This window comes from Heterodontus francisci, chromosome 4, assembly GCF_036365525.1.
Source record: "Heterodontus francisci isolate sHetFra1 chromosome 4, sHetFra1.hap1, whole genome shotgun sequence".
Lineage (NCBI taxonomy): Eukaryota > Metazoa > Chordata > Chondrichthyes > Heterodontiformes > Heterodontidae > Heterodontus > Heterodontus francisci.
Genome location: NC_090374.1, coordinates 126568158 through 126586012, shown reverse-complemented (window position 1 = coordinate 126586012; position 17855 = coordinate 126568158). Strand labels below are relative to the sequence as shown.

Sequence of the window (17855 nt, the reverse complement as noted above, 5' to 3'; positions counted from 1 at the left end):
ATCGCCATATTATAAAAGGGATGTAGAGGCACTCGAGAGGGTGCAGAGAAGATTTACAAGGATGATACCAGAAATACGTGGGTACACATATCAGAAAAGGATTGACAGGCTGGGCCTGTTCTCTCCTGAAAAAAGAAGGCTGAGGGCTGACCTAATAGAGGTCTTTAAAATTATGAAAGATTTTGATAGAGTGGATACAGAGAGAATGTTTTCTGTCATGGTGAAGAGCATAACTAGAGACCATCAATATAAGATAGTCACCAAGAAATCCAATAGGGAATACAGAAGAAATGTCTTTACCCGAAGAGTGATGAGAATGTAGAACTCACTACCACAGGGAGTGGTTGAAATGAATAGTGTCGATGCATTTAAGGGGAAGCCAGATGAGCATATGAGGGAGAAGGGAATATAGTGATAGATTTAGATGAGGAAAGATGGAGGCAAGAGTGGTGCATAAACTCCAGCATGGACTGAATGGCCTGTTTCTGTGCCAGATATGCTATGCTATGCAATCCTATGTATAACAAACAAATAACATTAAAAGCTTCTGGTGCCGCTGCTGGGACCTGTGATGGGCTGACAAAATTCACCCCTCCCTGTCCATCAGTTAATCCTGTCAATGGGTGGCGCAGTGGTTAGCACCGCAGCCTCACAGTTCCAGCGACCTGGGTTCAGTTCTGGGTACTGCCTGTGCGGAGTTTGCAAGTTCTCCCTGTGACCGCGTGGGTTTCCGCCAGGTGCTCTGGTTTCCTCCCACAGCCAAAGACTTGCAGGTTGATAGATAAATTGGTCATTGTAAATTGCTCCTGGTATAGGTAGGTGGTAGGAGAATTGTGGGGATGTGGTAGGGAATATGGGATTAATGTAGGATTAGTATAAATGGGTAGTTGATGGTCGGCACAGACTTGGTGGGCCGAATGGCCTGTTTCAGTGCTGTGTCTCTCTATGATTCTAAGATCAGTGAACTGGCCTTCTAATGCCAGCTCTATGCTACTTGTGGCCATGTGAGTCGTTTTTTAGTTTTAGTTTTAGAGATACAGCACTGAAACAGGCCCTTCGGCCCACCGAGTCTGTGCCGACCATCAACCACCCATTTATACTAATCCTACACTCATCCCATATTCCTATCACATCCCCACCTGTCCCTATATTTCCCTACCACCTACCTATACTAGGGGCAATTTATAATGGCCAATTAACCTATCAACCTGCAAGTCTTTGGCATGTGGGAGGAAACCGGAGCACCCGGAGGAAACCCACGCAGACACAGGGAGAACTTGCAAACTCCGCACAGGCAGTACCCAGAATCGAACCCGGGTCCCTGGAGCTGTGAGGCTGCGGTGCTAACCACTGCGCCACTGTATATTGCAGTTCTGCCATAAGCAGGGGTGGTGGAAGTTGATTCAATAATAACTTTCAACGAAGGGAATTGGATAATTACCTGAAAAGGAAAAATTTGCTTGGCTGTGGGGAAAGAGCAGGGGAGTGGGACTAATTGGATAGCTCTTTCAAAGGGCCAGCATAGGCACAATGGGCCAAATAGCCTCTTTCTGCATTGTATTGTTCTATGATTTTATTAGCAGTGAAAATAATTTATCTTCCTCTATCAACAGTATCTACTTTTATATGGTCGAACCCCTGTTATTAACACATAGAGGGAACCCTGGCAAACGAGCAAGATTTCCCCATTCATGCAAATAGAAAAGCAAAATACTGCGGATGCTGGCAATCTGAAATAAAAACAGGAAATGCTGGAAATACTCAGCCTGTCAGGCAGCATCTGTGGAGAGAAAAACAGAGCCAACATTTCAGGTCTGTGACCTTTCGTCAGAACCTCAGGAGACAGGAACAGGATCAGGCCATTCAGTTCTGATGAAAGGTCACAGACCTGAAATGTTGACTCTGTTTTTCTCTCCACAGATGCTGCCTGACTGGCTGAGTATTTCCAGCACTTTTTGTTTTTATTTAAGATTTTCCCATTCTTAGTTTGGGGCATGGTAGGTTATTAAGCTACTAATTGGTCTTTTTAAATTCCCTAATCAGGTTTCCAACATGTGCGGTTAAGACCCATTTCCATGTAAAAAATAAGATATTCTTAACCCTAATGCTAGCAGTAAGACTTCTGCTGATCTGCCAGATCTGAACTGATTTTTGCTAGTCAGTGCCAAAGCTAAATATGAAAGCTGCATGAACATTAAATTCCACCAGGTAGAGAAAGAACTTACATTTATATGTCATCTTTCACTTCCTCAGGACATAGGAACAGGAATAGGCCATTCAAGCTCTTGAACCTGTTCCATTAGATTCAATTAGATCATGACTGATAATATACTGTGAAATTTTCATCTGATAATGCTCCTCATGACTCCACAAAAATGGGCCCAATTTGCATTGGCTAATGAAACTCCACATGGGTGGTGCATTTCAAAGTCCCAACTAAAAAGGTGGCAATCCATACGTTGGTTTGAAAGGGACAGAAAGTGCTACATTCTGTTTTGATCATACAAACATACTAAATTGATGGGCCACGATGAGCATCATGAATAAACACTTAGACCGGAGACAAGCAAGAGTGAGAGGAGCACGACTGGAGAGGAGGTTTAAAAAGCGCACCAAAAGCCCAAGTCGGAGACCGGAGATAGAGCAAGAGAGAAGAGCACGGCGGGAGCAGGGAGAGAGAAGAGTACGGCGGGAGCGGAGAGAGAGGAGCACGGTAGGAGCGGAGAGAGAGAGAGGAACACGACTGGAGCAGCAGGAGCGGAGCAGGGAAAAATCGAAAAGTGACATAAGAGTGACATCACAATCAACAGCGAGAGCAGGGAAACAGAAAGCCGCCGGGGTGAGTATACAGGTAAGCTTTTAATTTAATTTAAGTCAAACATAACATTAAACATCACAGGCAAGCAGGTAGGTGATTGGTTTGGGAAGAAGTTACCTGTTTGGTATCTGGTAAGTGATTAAGATCCATTCTAATCCTAAAGTTTAAAATAATAAAGGAACTAATGGTAAGCTTAATAAATATATTAAAAAAGGAAAGTAAAATAAATAATTGAATAAAATAATTAAGTAAATTAAAACACATTAAGGATGGCAGGACAGGTGATGTGTCACGGCTGCAGCATGTGGGAGCTCCTGGATGCCAGTGTGATCCAGGGCAAACACGTCTGCAGTCAATGTTTGCGGCTCGAAGAGCTTTGGCTCAGAGTCATTGAATTGGAGTCCAAGCTGTAGACCCTGCGACACATCAGGGAGGGGGAAAGTTACTGCACATTTTGTACCAGGAGGCAGTCACACTCCTTAGGATAGGGTCTTCTGATTTGGTCAGGGACAGGAGAGTATGGCTGCAGGAGACCCAGAGGGCAGGAGTGTAGGAGCCTCAGCCTTTGCGATTGTCCAACAGGTTTGAAGTTCTTACAGCTTGTTTGGATGAGAGTGGAGGTTGCAGGGTGGATAAGCAACCTGACCATGGCACCATGGTACAGGAAGCCATTCAAGTGGAGGGAGAAAAAAGGAATGTAGTGGTAGCAGGGGACAGTATAGTTAGGGGGATTAACACTGTTCTCTGCAGCAAAGAGCGAGAGTCCAGAAGGCTGTGTTGCCTGCCCTATGCCATGGTTCGGGACGTCTGCTCAGGCTGGAGAGGAACTTACAGTGGGAGGGGGAGGATCCAGTCGTCGTGGTCCATGCAGGTACCAACGACATAGGCAGGATAAGGAAAGAGGTTCTGCATAGTCAGTATGAAGAACTAGATGCCAAATTAAGAAGCAGAACCTCAAAGGTAATAATCTCTGGTTTACTACTTGACCCATGTGCAAATTGGCATAGGGAAAATAAGATTAGCGAAATGAATGCATGGCCAAAGACTGGTGTGGTAGAAGTGGGTTCCGGTTCGTGGGGCACTGGCACCAGTACTGGGGAAAGTGGTGGCTGTACCGTTGGGATGGTCTACACCTGAACCCTGCTGGGGCCAGTGTTCTAGCGAGCCGCATAACTAGGGAAGTAGAGAGGATTTTAGTCTGAATAGTGGGGGCAAGGGATCAAATTTAGGAAGACATGGTAAATCAAGAAGTAGAGACAAGGCAAGAGAGGAAGGTAATAATATGGGAAATGATAAACAGACTGTGACAGGAAGGGACAGAGTGTACAACTCTAAGAGTAAATCAACAGATAAGGCTAGAAGTTACAATAATAAAATGACAAAACTAAAGGCTCTGTATCTGAATGCACGTAGCATTCAAAACAAAACAGATGAACTGAGAGCGCAAATAGAAATAAATCAGTACATTCTGATAGCCATTACAGAGACATGGCTGCAGGATGACATAGATTGGAACCTGAATATTGAAGGGTACATGGCATTTTGAAAGGACAGGAATCTAGGAAAAGGTGGAGGGGTAGCTCTGTTAATAAATGATGCTATTAGCACAATAGAGAGGGATGACCTAAGTTCAGGAGACCAGGATGTAGAAGCAGTTTGGGTACAGATGAGAAATCATAAAGGCAGGAAGTCACTTATGGGAGTGGTGTACAGGCCACCTAACATTAACCACACTGTAGGACGAGATATGAAGGAAGAAATAATGTCAGCTTGTCAGAAAAGTACAGCGATCATTATGGGGGATTTTAGCCTACATATAGACTGGAAAAATCAGATGGGATAGGTCAATAGAGATGCAGTGGCAGACATTTAAGGAAATATTTCAGAATACACAGAATAGATACATTTCAATGAGAAAGAAAAATTCCAAGGATGGGACCTGCCACCCGTGGTTAACTAAAACAGTTAAAGATAGTATCAAACTTAAAGAAAAAGCCTATAATTGTGCAAAGATGGGAGGCAGGTCAGAAAATTGAATAGAATATAAAAAAAAGCAAAGAATGACTAAAAGATTGATAAGGAAGGTAAAATTAGAGTACGAGAGAAAGCTAGCTAGAAATATAAAGACAGATAGTAAGAGTTTCTATAGATATTTAAATAAGAAAAGAGTTAACAAAGTGAACGTTGGTCCTATAGAAAGTGAGTCTGGGGAATTAATAATGGATAATAAGGAGATGACAGATGAATTGAACAGATATTTTGCATCTGTCTTCACTATTGAGGATACAAGTAACATCCCAGTATTAGCTGTAAGTCAGCAAATAGAAGGGAGGGAGGAACTCAAGAAAATTACAATCAGCAGGGAGGTGGTACTGAACAAATTGTTGGAGCAACAGGCTGACAAGCCCCGGGTCCTGATGGACTTCATCCTAGGGTCTTGAAAGAAATGGCTAGTGAGATAGTTGATGCGTTAGTTTCAATTTTCCAAAATTCCCTAGATTCAGGGAAGGTTCTGTTAGATTGGAAAATAGCGAATGTAACTCCTTTATTCAAAAAGGGAGGGAGACAGAAAGCAGGAAACTACAGACCAATTAGCTTAACATCTGTCTTGGGGAAAATGTTAGAAGCTATTATTAAAGATGTTATAGCAGGGCACTTAGAAAAATTCAAGGTAATCAGGCAGAGTCAACGTGGTTTTGTGAAAGGGAAATCATGTTTAATCAATTTATTGGAGTTCTTTGAGGGAGTTATATGTGCTCTGGGTGAAGGGGAACCGGTGGATGTGTTGTACTTAGATTTCCAGAAGGCATTTGATAAGGTGCCTTATCAAAGGTTATTGCAGAAAGTAAAAGCTCATGGTGTAGGGGGTAACATATTGGCATGGATGGATTGGCTAGCACACAGGAAACAGAGAGTAGGCATAAATGGGTCATTTTCTGGTTGATAAGATGTAACAAGTGGTGTGCCACAGGGATCAGTGCTGGGTCCTCAACTTTTTACAATTTATATAAATGACTTAGATGAAAGGACCGAAGGTATGGTTGCTAAATTTGCTGATGACACAAAGATAGGTAGGAAAGTAACTTGTGAAGAGGACATAAGGGAACTACAAAGGGATATAGATAGGTTAAGTGAATGGGAAAGACCTGGCAAATGGAGTATAATGTGGGAAAGTGGGAAATTGTCCACTTTGGCAGGAAGAATAAAAAGGAAACATATTATCTTAATGGTGAGAGATTGCAGCGCTCTGAGATGCAGAGGGATCTGGGTGTCCCAGTGCATGAATCTCAAAAGGTTAGTATGCAGGTACAGCACGTAATTAGGAAAGCTAATAGAATGATATTGTTTATCGTGAGGGGAATTGAATATGAAAGTAGGAAGGTTATGCTTCAGCTATACAGGGCATTGGTGAGACTACATCTGGAGTACAGTGTACAGTACTGGTCTCCTTATTTAAGGAAGGATGTAAATGCGTTGGAGGCAGTACAGAGAAGGTTTACTAGACTAATACCTGGCGGGCTGTCTTACGAGGAAAGTTTGGACAGGCTAGGCTTGTATCCGCTGGAATGTAGAAGAGTAAGAGGCGACATGATTGAAACATATAAGATTCTGAGGGGTCTTGACAGGATGGATATGGAAAGGATGTTTCCTCTTGTGGGAGAATCTAGAACTAGGGGTCACTGTTTAAAAATAATGGGTCGCCCATTTAAGACAGAGATGAGGAGAAATTTTTTCTCTGAGGGTGGTGAGTCTTTGGAATTCCCTTCCTCAAAAGGCTGTGGAAGCAGAGTCTTTGAATATTTTTAAGGCAGAGGTAGATAGATTCTTGATAAGCAAGGGGGTGGAAGGTTATCGGGGGTAGGTGGAAATGTGGAGTAATCAGTTCAGCCATGAACTTATTGAATGGCAGAGCAGGCTCGAAGAGCTGAATGGCCTACTCCTGCTCCTAATTTGTAAGTTTGTCTGTACACTTCTTGCTCCCCTCCCTTCTTCCCACCTCTCCACATCCCCACAGCCATGTAATCTCCTGGGAGAGGTAAAAGAAAACAGAGTAAAATCCAGGCCCAGTAAGAGCTACCACCCCATTTTCACCAGTGCAGGGAATGAAAATCAGACTTGTAAGCAGTACTTTTTTCCTCATAAGGATAGTGGATATATAGAACTAACTTTTGAACAATCATTGAGTGCTGTGTCATTTAATTACTTGTAATAGAGATAAATCCTTATCTCTTGAAAGACATGATTAACGATTACAGGGAATAAGAGCTGCCATAATCAAGCACTCTACGGAACGTGACATTTTTCATTTTGTTGCATTGAGGATTGTTCTGAGAGATGGGGATATTTTAATCTACCCTTTTGTGTTACATGACCTACTTTATGAGACATTATTGAAAATCCTATTAATACATTATCTGCCTCAAACCTCTCATTTTACTAGTGAGCGGCAAGGTAAGTTTGGGGAGGTGGTGGCGTAGTGGTAATGTCACTGGACTTGTAATCCAGAGGCCCATGCTCTGGAGACATAAGCTCGAATCCCACCATGGCAGATGGTGAAATTTGAATTCAATTAATAAATCTGGAATGTCTGGTGACCATGAAACCATTGTCGATTGTTGTAAAAACCCATCTGGTTCACTAATGTCCTTTAGGGAAGGAAATCTGCAGTCCTTACCTGGTCTGGCCTCCATGTGACTCCAGACCTACAGCAATGTGGTTGACTCTTAAATGCCCTCTGAAATGGCCAAGCAGGTCACTCAGTTCAAGGGCAATTAGGGATGGGCAATAAATGCTGACCTAGCCAGCGACACCCACATCCCATGAACGAATAAAAAAAGGCTGATCATGTATTATGAACACAACACATGTAAATATTTTATTTTTAATTATTTGTTGGCTGCTGAGTGAAAAAGCTGTTCTTGCCTGTTTACCAGAATCACTTATGTTTGAGTGATCCACAGGTATGGTGTTCCATCATTTGCAGCTATCAGTTCCACTTAGCATATAATAAACAGTCAACACAGTTTCTACATCACTGAATGCCTGAATTTAATATACAGATGCAGGAGCAGTAACTCAAAATACCTTTTGAAACCTGTAACTCAATGTTGTGCTTTCAACTTGTTGCTGCAGAATAGTTTGTGAAGTGGTTCTCCCATCACCACGTTAAGTCTTGATAAACATTCAAATCAAAAGCACTTGGTTATTTCACAACAGCCAGGAGATGGCAGAGCTGTGCTGTTTTAGTTTGTGTTTTAATTGCAAGAGAAATATTATGTTGAAGAGCAGACAGTGTGCTCTTTGTTGATAACTCAACGAGTGCAGCCATTGTTTGTCACTCAGTGCACCAGCTGTCAGGGCTGCATTGAGCTCATTCCACTCAATGGATATGACCCCACCAACCCCAAGTTATCTGCAGCCTGCTTCCCTGCAGCATGTGTTGCACTTCTATACATGTTAATGCTGGGCGTTTAAGCTGTTCAAATGTAAGGTTATGAACAAAAATTATCCTTGAACCTTCTTAATAAATTTACTCTGTTGTGTGTAACATAATGCATGGTAAAACATGTCTCGATAATTGCTTGAATATTTAGTGCAAAATAAATCCTCTAATTGCTGTGACTCGTATCTTAATATCTGCACAAATCCTCTGGTGTTCAAAGTTCACAGCATATAATGGCACAAAATAACAGCTTGCTATTTTCTTCTTATCATTCATTTGATAGCTCAAGTGGATCTAGTTTGCAGCAGTGGGATTTCATGCACGATTGTAATCTTTAATGCAGGCCTATTAAACTAAGGTTGGTTGAGAATTGTTACATTTTTTCCATAAGACAAAGAATGTTAATTTTACTTAATGATGTAGCCAGATTTTTGACATGCCAATTATACCACACTGTTTTCATCGATGGTTGCATTACATACAAGATGAGAAAAGATATCAGTTGCATATCACTACGAACTTGTGCACCTAACACAAGCAATGATGCCATCTCCTGCACCTTTGACTGCACTCTAACTGCAGTCTAATGGGAAGCAAAGTTTCACATCACTGGATGCTCAGCTCTCTACAGATCTTACAGTTTAGCTGCCTTTTGGATATTGGTGCACAATGTACAGTGCTGCACCTTCCCTGGGGAACCAGCAGTCTAACTTAGGTCTGTCAGCTCCAAGTCACTCTCAGCAGGTACGTTTCAGTCCATGATCTATTGTACAGCAATGCTACCACTAGCAATACACAGAGACCTGAAAGTTAGCCTGATCAATAATCACGAGCCAGGTTGCAACAAGATAGGATTTTTTGCAGGCCCTCCACCCCCACTTATCTTCCTCTTCCTCCACTCCCCTCCCCGCAAAGCTTTTTAAGCATACAAGTGCATTCAGTAAAGACAGAGAATTAAGTTGTTGAACCATTTTTTTGCCAAGTTTAAAAGAAATAAGAATTTGTGAGTATGTAATTCCATCTTCAGGTTTCATTTGGTAGCCAATGGCTCCAACATTGATAAATTAATTTAATGTTAACTAATGGTTACTGCAGTTGCCAGGGAAAGCGCATTCATAAACTGACTGGCACATATAGCACCAATAGAAAATCTATGCTTTTACCAGTATAAACTTCTTGCAGATAAGTGGAGCTCTCTAAACTTCTCTTAATTGCCAGAAATGGAGTATTGTACAGTTTGGGGCATCCAATTCATGAATGCAGGATTTTTACAGATTGCACTAATGTGACAACACCTAGTGGGAGGTGGTGTTAATTCATTGTGGTCATAATAGTTATATTTTGAAAACAGCTGGGATTGGATTTTATAAAGCCCCCTCGAGAATTTTTCATCTGTAAAGCGTAGAATTGAATAGCGGATAGCTCCACCTAACACCAGCGCTCATATATTAACCTCTTCAACTGCAGTTATTTATTTATTTTTTATTTAGAGATACAGCACTGAAACAGGCCCTTCGGCCCACCGAGTCTGTGCCGACCATCAACCACCCATTTATACTAATCCTACATTAATCCCATTACCCTCTCACATCCCCACCTTCCCTCAATTCCCCTACCTACCTATTCTAGGGGCAATTTATAATGGCTAATTTACCTATCAACCTGCAAGTCTTTGGCTGTGGGAGGAAACCGGAGCACCCGGCGAAAACCCACGCGGTCACAGAGAGAACTTGCAAACTCCGCACAGGCAGTACCCAGAATTGAACCTGGGTCGCTGGAGCTGTGAGGCTACAGTGCTAACCACTGTGCCGCCCAACTCTTTACTCTAATCCCAATTAATTTTCCCTTTGTCTGTTTTCATTTATATACATTATTTCATTCCTTTTCAATTATTTATCCATAGTTTATGTTTTTATTTCTGAGATGCTAAACTTTTGTTTTTAATGTAGGGAGCTATTAAAGTGTCCTCCATAGCACTCAATTTGGGCCTGGAGCTTTAATTATCCATCCAATCTTTGGCCTTTGGCCTGTGTGTTACTACCTGATTACAAAGACTTTGTTGTCTAATCACTTTTGTAGTCTACTAATTAGGCAACACATAGCCCGAGATTTCAGTGCCTTCAGCAAGTTTTTAATAATATGTAAGATTGGAACTGTGCGAAGTAACATAATGAAATGGAGACCACTGCTGATGGAGCTCATTGGAGCAGAATCTAAGTCCGCCAAGTTGGGAGCCCCAGATCTCCCCCCCCCCCCCCCCCCCCCCACTCTCTCAAATTGCACGGGCAGAATAATTAACAGACTCAAGATGGGCAGCCCACACCTGTAAAAACACATCAGCAGCACCTGTCCAAAACTCTCAGCAGTAAAATTTGAGTGGTGCTACGCTGCTCTGACGGGAGATTAAGCCCAGGGAGAGCCAAAGAAGAAATAAGTGTTTCAAATTTTCACCTTACAGTGGAGCAAGTGAGGCATTTTTTGAAGGCAGTTAATCCCCTCTGGAATCATTTAGCTTGGCTACAAGAGATCTGGAATCGTTCGAGGAACCTCATTGGGACTTGTACCATGTGCTGAGAGTACTGCTGCGTTCTGCAAAGAACATAATGGATGGAATTTCTGGGAACTCCTTTAGACATGGCATATAGGGCACAGGTGGAAGAGTTATCCTCTTCTCTTCATCCTCCACTGTAATTCATCATTGCAGTGCAAGTAGGTCAGAATCCTGCTGGGCTGGAACTCTGCGCTAGTCTCTTGCCCCCAACCAGCAAGCCAACATATTTCCACTTAGGGCCTGATTGGAATTTCAGGTTCATATTTCTTAATCATAACACAGTTATAACCTACATATGACTCTGAGCCCAGAATTTATTTAATCAGCAAGAGCACAGAGCTAGTTTTATAGAGGGATATTTGTGTGATTAATAGAGATTGTCAGAAGTTAAGAGATGTCTGGGTACTAAGTATAGAAAATGGAGATTTGCCCTACTTTGTATACATGAATAGGAATAATTTGCAAATGCTTGAAATCTAAAATAAAAACAGAAAATGTTGGAAATATGCAGCGGATCCATCAGTACCTGAAAATAAAGAAAACCGGTTAAATGCCTCATCAGAGTCATCTGTCTTTTCTATTTTCAGCTGCTCAGGGAACTGACATATATTTCCAGGTTTTTCTTACATTATTATCCTTTGGACTGAGAGTCTGAGGAAGCAATATTGGTCTGGCACAGTTGTGCAAAACAGCCTGTAGTAAATCAGCAGCTCGTTTCACACTCTGCCCGATTTTCATTTCTATTGCCTTTGATGGAAAAGAAAATCAGGGAGGGTGTAAAATAGGCTGTTGATTTGCCACCATTCGTTTAGCACAACTGTCTAAGACCAATTTCACCCCGTATCTTAAAAATATTGTAATTGTTGTTTTAACTTCCACTGCATTCCAACAAAAGCATTATTTAGAATTCTCTGATTTAGAAATAGTACGCGTTGTGTTGCTTATACCAATGCAGAAACCTCAAGACTGAGAACATAAGCTAGAACATACCTGTAAACATTTGAAATTTGTTTTGAGGTGCTAGATCTATCATTGCCTTCACAAAACAGTTTGTCAGCAATAAGCTGATCAATTTTGCTAGGCATGTCATAAAATATTTCTGTTCTGTATGAAATTGTAGCTGCTCCAATGTACTGTAGAATTTAAAATGGAGCTCTATTAGTTGCTTCAAAAGGAAAAACCTTTGTTGTGTTCAGGCTTTGAATTAATACATGAAACACCATTTTGAGCTCCATCAATCTAGCAGAGGGGAATCATCAAAGTCTTAGCTGCATCAATTCCAGATTGTTCAGCTGGAAACCTCACTTTTTTGAAATTCTGTATGAATGTAAGTGGGCCTTATAGGGATGAAAAACTGTTACCTGTAATGGTTGACTCATTGATCGATGTCCAAAAAGAAGGGAATTTAGTGGATCAGTACCTGTGACATAAAGGATTTCTTTGGTTTAAAGGTATTCCATTGGTTGCTCATCCTTTGTTCACTTAGTTCAACTGCAATGCCATGTCATCAGTGTGATCCAGTATTCTGCAGGTGCAGAAGAATGCACCCTCATGGAAGTTCATCAAAGTAATCATTAATGATTACGTAAAAAGGAGATTCTAGAGAGATTGTTGTTTTCAAGTCTACATATTACTTGTCTGTAAGTTTAACATTATTTTGCCTCTGTGTATATTTAATTCTTGTGGTAAATTTGACTTGTAGGCCGCAAAATACGGTGCTACAGGTGCCATTTTCAGATGCAACGTGGCACTTACATTGCACACGGGCTCTTTTTATGCTGCCTGTCCCGGATGCCATTTTGGGTAGATTATCAGCATGTGCGCTGGAATATGCTTATTGATTTCTATTGGCTGTTGTTGAGCTAGTAGAAGTGTTTGGAGGTTTGTATTGCCATTTAAAGTTGGTCAGGTTTACAGGAAGTGGTGAAGGCCTTGGTTCTCACTTCAAGTGTTCTACTCACATTTTCTCCATGTTTCTACCTGCCTTGGCCTGTAGCATGACAGCTAAGATGTTTCCCCTGGTTGGGGAGTCTAGAACCAGGGGACACAATTTCAAAATAAGGGAAAAGCCACTTCGGACCAAGATGAGGAGAAATTTCTTTACTCAGAGGATTGTGAATCTTTGGAATTCTCTACCCCAGAGGGCAGTGGAAGCTCAGTCATTGAGTATGTTTAAAGCAGAGATTGACAGATTTCTAAATACAAATGACATAAGGGGATATGAGGATAGTGTGGGAAAAAGGCATTGAAATGAATGATCAGCCATGATCAGATTGAATGGCGGGGCAGACTCGATGGGCTGAATGGCCTACTCCTGCTCCTATGTTCCTATGAGAATGAACAGAGGCGACACAGAGGTGAGAAAGCTGCTCGAAGAGGGAGGAGAAGGAGGAGGGAAAACTCTCAGCAGGAGACAATATCCACCCAGGTTCTTCAGGGAGCATTTCTCCTATTTCAGTCTCAGTGAGGAACAGTGTGTGTGACATCACCGTTTTCACTAAGGAGGTGCTCACAGAAATCTGCCACCTCTTCCAGGCAGATCTGAAGCCTCAAAGCAGGGTAAAAATGTCATTGTCGTTGGCTATAAAGGTAACCATGGCCTTCAACTTCTTTGCGTCAGGCTCCTGCTGGGCTGGAGCAGGCGACATCTTCAACATCTCGCAGATCGTTGTCCACTGCTTTATAAGGGAGGTTACTGATGCTCTGTGCGCAAAGAGAGGAGAATATATTTAATTCTCTTTTTCCAGAAAAAAATAGAGTGTACATGCAGCTTTCCCCAAGGAGCAGGATGCCATTGACTGCACACCTGTTGCTTTAAGAGTGCCGCATGTAAACTCACAGATGTACCGCAAAGGATTCCACTCCCTCAATGTTCAGCTGTTGTGTGGCCATTCTCAGCGCATCATGCAGGTCAGTGTCTGCTATCCTTGCAGTAGTCAGGATGTTTTTATTCTACACCAGTCCACTGTACCATCAGCATTTGAGCCACCATCAGAGATCAGAGGGCAGCTACTGGGTGATGAGAGCTATCCGATGACCAGCGAGCTCATGATTTCAGTACATAACCTACGTGCATGTGAGAAGCATGCATTTAACGAGAGCCATTCTGCCACATGAAATGTCATTGAATAGACCATTGGAGTGTTTAAGCAATACTTCCACTGCCTGGAACACTCTGGAGGAGTCCTGGAGTACTCACCAGAGCCCCTGTCATGATTTGTTATTACCTGCTGTATCCTGCACAACCTTACCATCATGAGGGCACGGATATTGCCACTAGATACAGGGCGAGCAGCTGAGGAAGAAAAGGAGGAGCAATAGAAAGGGCGGAGGCAGCTAACACAATCCTTTCCAGCCTGGCTGACCATGAACAGCTCATCCAACTGCAGTACCAGTGAACAGAATCCCAATTCCCCATTCAACAACTGTCCCACACCTTCCCTTCCCTCTAATACTGACTATCATAGCGTCTTCTTGGCCACAATGCTGAAATAAAAACCACCACAAAACAAACATTCCAAATCAACTTTATCAATCAAAGCATTCAATATTCCATACAAAAGTCAACTAACCACTATTGTATATTCATTTAGTGCCTATTTTCTGTGTGTCTTTACCTGTACTTGTACTCCTAGAGTCCTAAAAACTTGCAGCATAGAATGAGGCCATTCAGTCCATTGTGTCTGTGTTGGCCAAGAAAGAGCTATCCAGACTAATCCCATTATCCAGGTCCATAGTCTTGTAAGTTATGGCACTTCAACATACGAACATACTAACATACGAATTAGGAGCAGGAGTAGGCCACTCGATCCCTCGAGCCTGCTTCGCCATTCAACTAGATCATGGCTGATCTGATTTTAACCTCAACTCCACTTTCCAGCCTACCCCCGATAACCTTTCACCCCCTTGATTATTAAGAATCTATCTACCTCTGCCTTAAAATTTTTCAAAGACTCTGTTTCCATTGCCTTTTGAGGAAGATAATTCCAAAGACTCACGACCCACTGAGAGAAATAATTTCTCTTTATCTCAGCCTTAAATGGGCGACCCCTTATTTTTAAACATTGCCCCCTAGTTCTAGATTCTGCCATGAGGAAACATCCATTCCACATCCACCCTGTCAAGACCCCTCAGGATCTTATATATTTCAATCAAGTCACCTCTTACTCTTCTAAACTCCAACAGATAAAGTCTAGCTTGTCCAGCCTTTCCTCATAAGACAACCCACCCATTCCAGGTATTAGTCTGGTAAACCTTCTCGGAAATGCTTCCAACACATTTACATCCTTCTTTAAACAAGGAGACCAATAATGTACACAGTACTCCAGATGTGGTCTCACCAATGCCCTGTATAGCTGAAGCATAATCTCCCTACTTTTGTATTTAGTTCCTCTCACAATAAACAATTACATTCTATTAGTTTTCCTAATTACTTGATGTACCTGCGTACTAACGTTTTGTGATTCATGCACTAGGACACCCAGATCTTTCTGCATCCCAAAGCTCTGCAATCGCTCGCCATTTAGAGAATGGCTGCGTTTGCTGACAACACCACCTCTAGGTGGCGCTGCAATGGCACATGCGCAAATGCAGCAGGTGCCACTAAAATGTCACAGTCTGCGACGTCAGGCAGCTGCCAGGATTAAAGATGGCGCTGCTCAAATAATCACACGATGGCAACCTAAACACATGGCAGCACACAATGACCGGAGGGGAGGGAGCGAGCGGGCCGGGGAGGGGGAGGAGCAAGCAGGCCGGGCCGGGGAGGGGAGGGAGCGAGTGGGCGGGCGGGCAGGCAGTGAAAGAGCGGGCGGGTGGGCGAGCCAGCAGTCGGGGGTGTGGCAAGCGGGCGGTGAGCGAGCGGTCGGTGGGGGTGAGGCGCTGAGCAAGCGGGCGGGGGGGGGTGAGCGAGCAGCGGGGGTCGGGAGCGGGCGGCTGGGGGAAGGAGGAGAGCGCACCTGCCACCAACAAGGTCTTCGGCCGTGCTCTCCCCGCACCCGCTCTCTACTCGCTGCCCAGACCCCCCTCTACCCCCACCCCTGCTCTCTCCGGCCCGGATCCCCCCCCCAACCATCTGCCCGCGTTACGTGATGACGTCATCTGCGCATGCGCCAACCCCATCTGCCCACGTTATGCGATGACGTCATCTGCGCATGCGCCAACCAGTCCTGGCACTGCGGAACGCAGCGCATGCGCAGAGGGTAGGAACCAGTCGGATGAGGTAAGCTGCAGTCTGCGTTGTCAGTAATCACTTTGTTAGATAATAGGCTTTTTTATTCTTCCTGCCAAAGTGGACAATTTCGCACACTCCCACATTATACTCCATTTGCCAGATCTTTGCCCCCTCACTTAACCTATCTATATCCCTTTGTAGCCTCCTTATGTCCTCTTCACAACTTACTTTCCTACATATCTTTGCGTCATCAGCAAATTTAGCAACCATATCTTCGGTCCCTTCATCTAAGTCATTTATGTAAATTGCAAAACGTTGAGGCCCAGGCACTGATCCCTGTGGCACACCACGCCTTAGATCTTGCCAAGCAGAAAATGACCCATTTGTGCCTATTCTCTGTTTCCTGTGAGCTAGCTAATCTTCTATCCGTGCCAAAATGGTATCCCCTACACCATGAGCTTTTATTTTCTGCAATAACCTTTGATGTGGCACCTTATCAAATGCCTGCTGGAAATCGAAGTGCAGTACATCCACCGGTTCCCCTTTATTCACAGCACGTTACTTCTTCAAAGAACTCTAATAAATTGTTTAATAAAATAAGTTTAATAAATTTCACTTTTCTTCTTTAAACCCCATAAAGCCTGTTGCACTGGTTTCTTTGCTTTATAATTGGAAAACGATGAACACGGACTCACTACGGGGGAGCTAAAAACATGGTGTGTTTAAAATTTAAACCCTGTTACAGTAAGACCATGTGAAGGCTGAAAGGAACCCTGGACCTCTTTCTCACCTGATCGTAACAGTATAACATCTAAAACCAGTTTGATAATTTATCATATAATTAAAATCAGTGCTCAATTAATCAATCAGATCTAGAGGATAAAGTTAAAATTAAATAACAGGGGACAGTAACACTAAAGGGTTCTGAATTTTTCAGTAAATTAAAATCTAATGTTTTTATGTAAGAGTTAAGTAAAAACATTTCAGTTACCCTCCCTATAAAATAAAGTGATGTCAGCACAGGAGAAGCAGCTGATTGGTGAGTAGCTGGTGAGTGTTTTTTTAAGTAGTAAGTTTAATAGTTCAATAGAAAGAGGCATGGCAGGGCACCTTGGTCCTGTGGAGTGTGCATCCTGTTCCATGTGAGAACTCCAGGATATTTCTCATGTCTTGGACAACCTTGGGCTGAATTTAATGCCTCCATCGAGGGTGGGCATGGGGGAACGGAGAATTGCATCGCAATCATTCGGAAATCCAGTGTCATGATGTGGATTCTAGATTTTGTCAGTGGCTGGAAATTACAATGGTGGCACTGTCGCTGCAGTGCAACGGGAACCTGTTTTAAATTGCTAAAATACCAATTTACATACATATAAATATAATTAAATCCGATATAATGATTGGTCCACGATTCTGTGAACGGCAGGCGGTACTCACATGCCTTTGGATTCCCGACCATTAAAATCTGGTGGCACTGCGGTGAGAGGCCAGATTGCCGCGACAGGTAGGTAGCCTTGAGCATTGCTGTATAAGGGAAGAGAGGGGGGTTCGAAGGCCATTGTCGGACCGTGTTGCTGCGTGCTTTGCAAGAGGGTCCAAGTCCTTGGAGCTCTGCAAGGGGGTCTGGGGTCCTGGGGGCTCTGTAAGGGGATCCGGGTCCTGGGGGCTCTGCAGGGGGTTAAGTGTGGATTTGGGGTGACGGGCGTGTAGTTTAGGGTTGATGGCTCTGGTCGCTCACACTGCTGGAACAGAGGTGGAGCATAATCAAGGTTGGGCTCTGATGTCCATCAGCAACTCTGCCGAGAGAATTGCCAGATCCTCAGTTGCAAAGGCAGGAGGCCAGATAGGTTGAGCAACGTGCAAAGGAGGC

General features: G+C 43.1%; 1 protein-coding gene across 8 annotated transcripts in view; it reads left to right on the top strand.

The window, feature by feature from the left end:
- Positions 1 to 17855, top strand: part of LOC137369239 (guanine nucleotide-binding protein G(I)/G(S)/G(O) subunit gamma-7-like) — a 361449-nt gene that overhangs the window by 156278 nt on the left and 187316 nt on the right. The window contains exon 3 of one of the 8 annotated variants that reach the window (XM_068030137.1): positions 8545 to 8619. The exons of the other annotated variants lie outside the window; for them this stretch is intronic. The gene's annotated coding sequence lies outside the window, so the exon portion shown is untranslated. The remainder of the gene's footprint in view (positions 1 to 8544; positions 8620 to 17855) is intronic. 8 annotated transcript variants of the gene reach the window in all.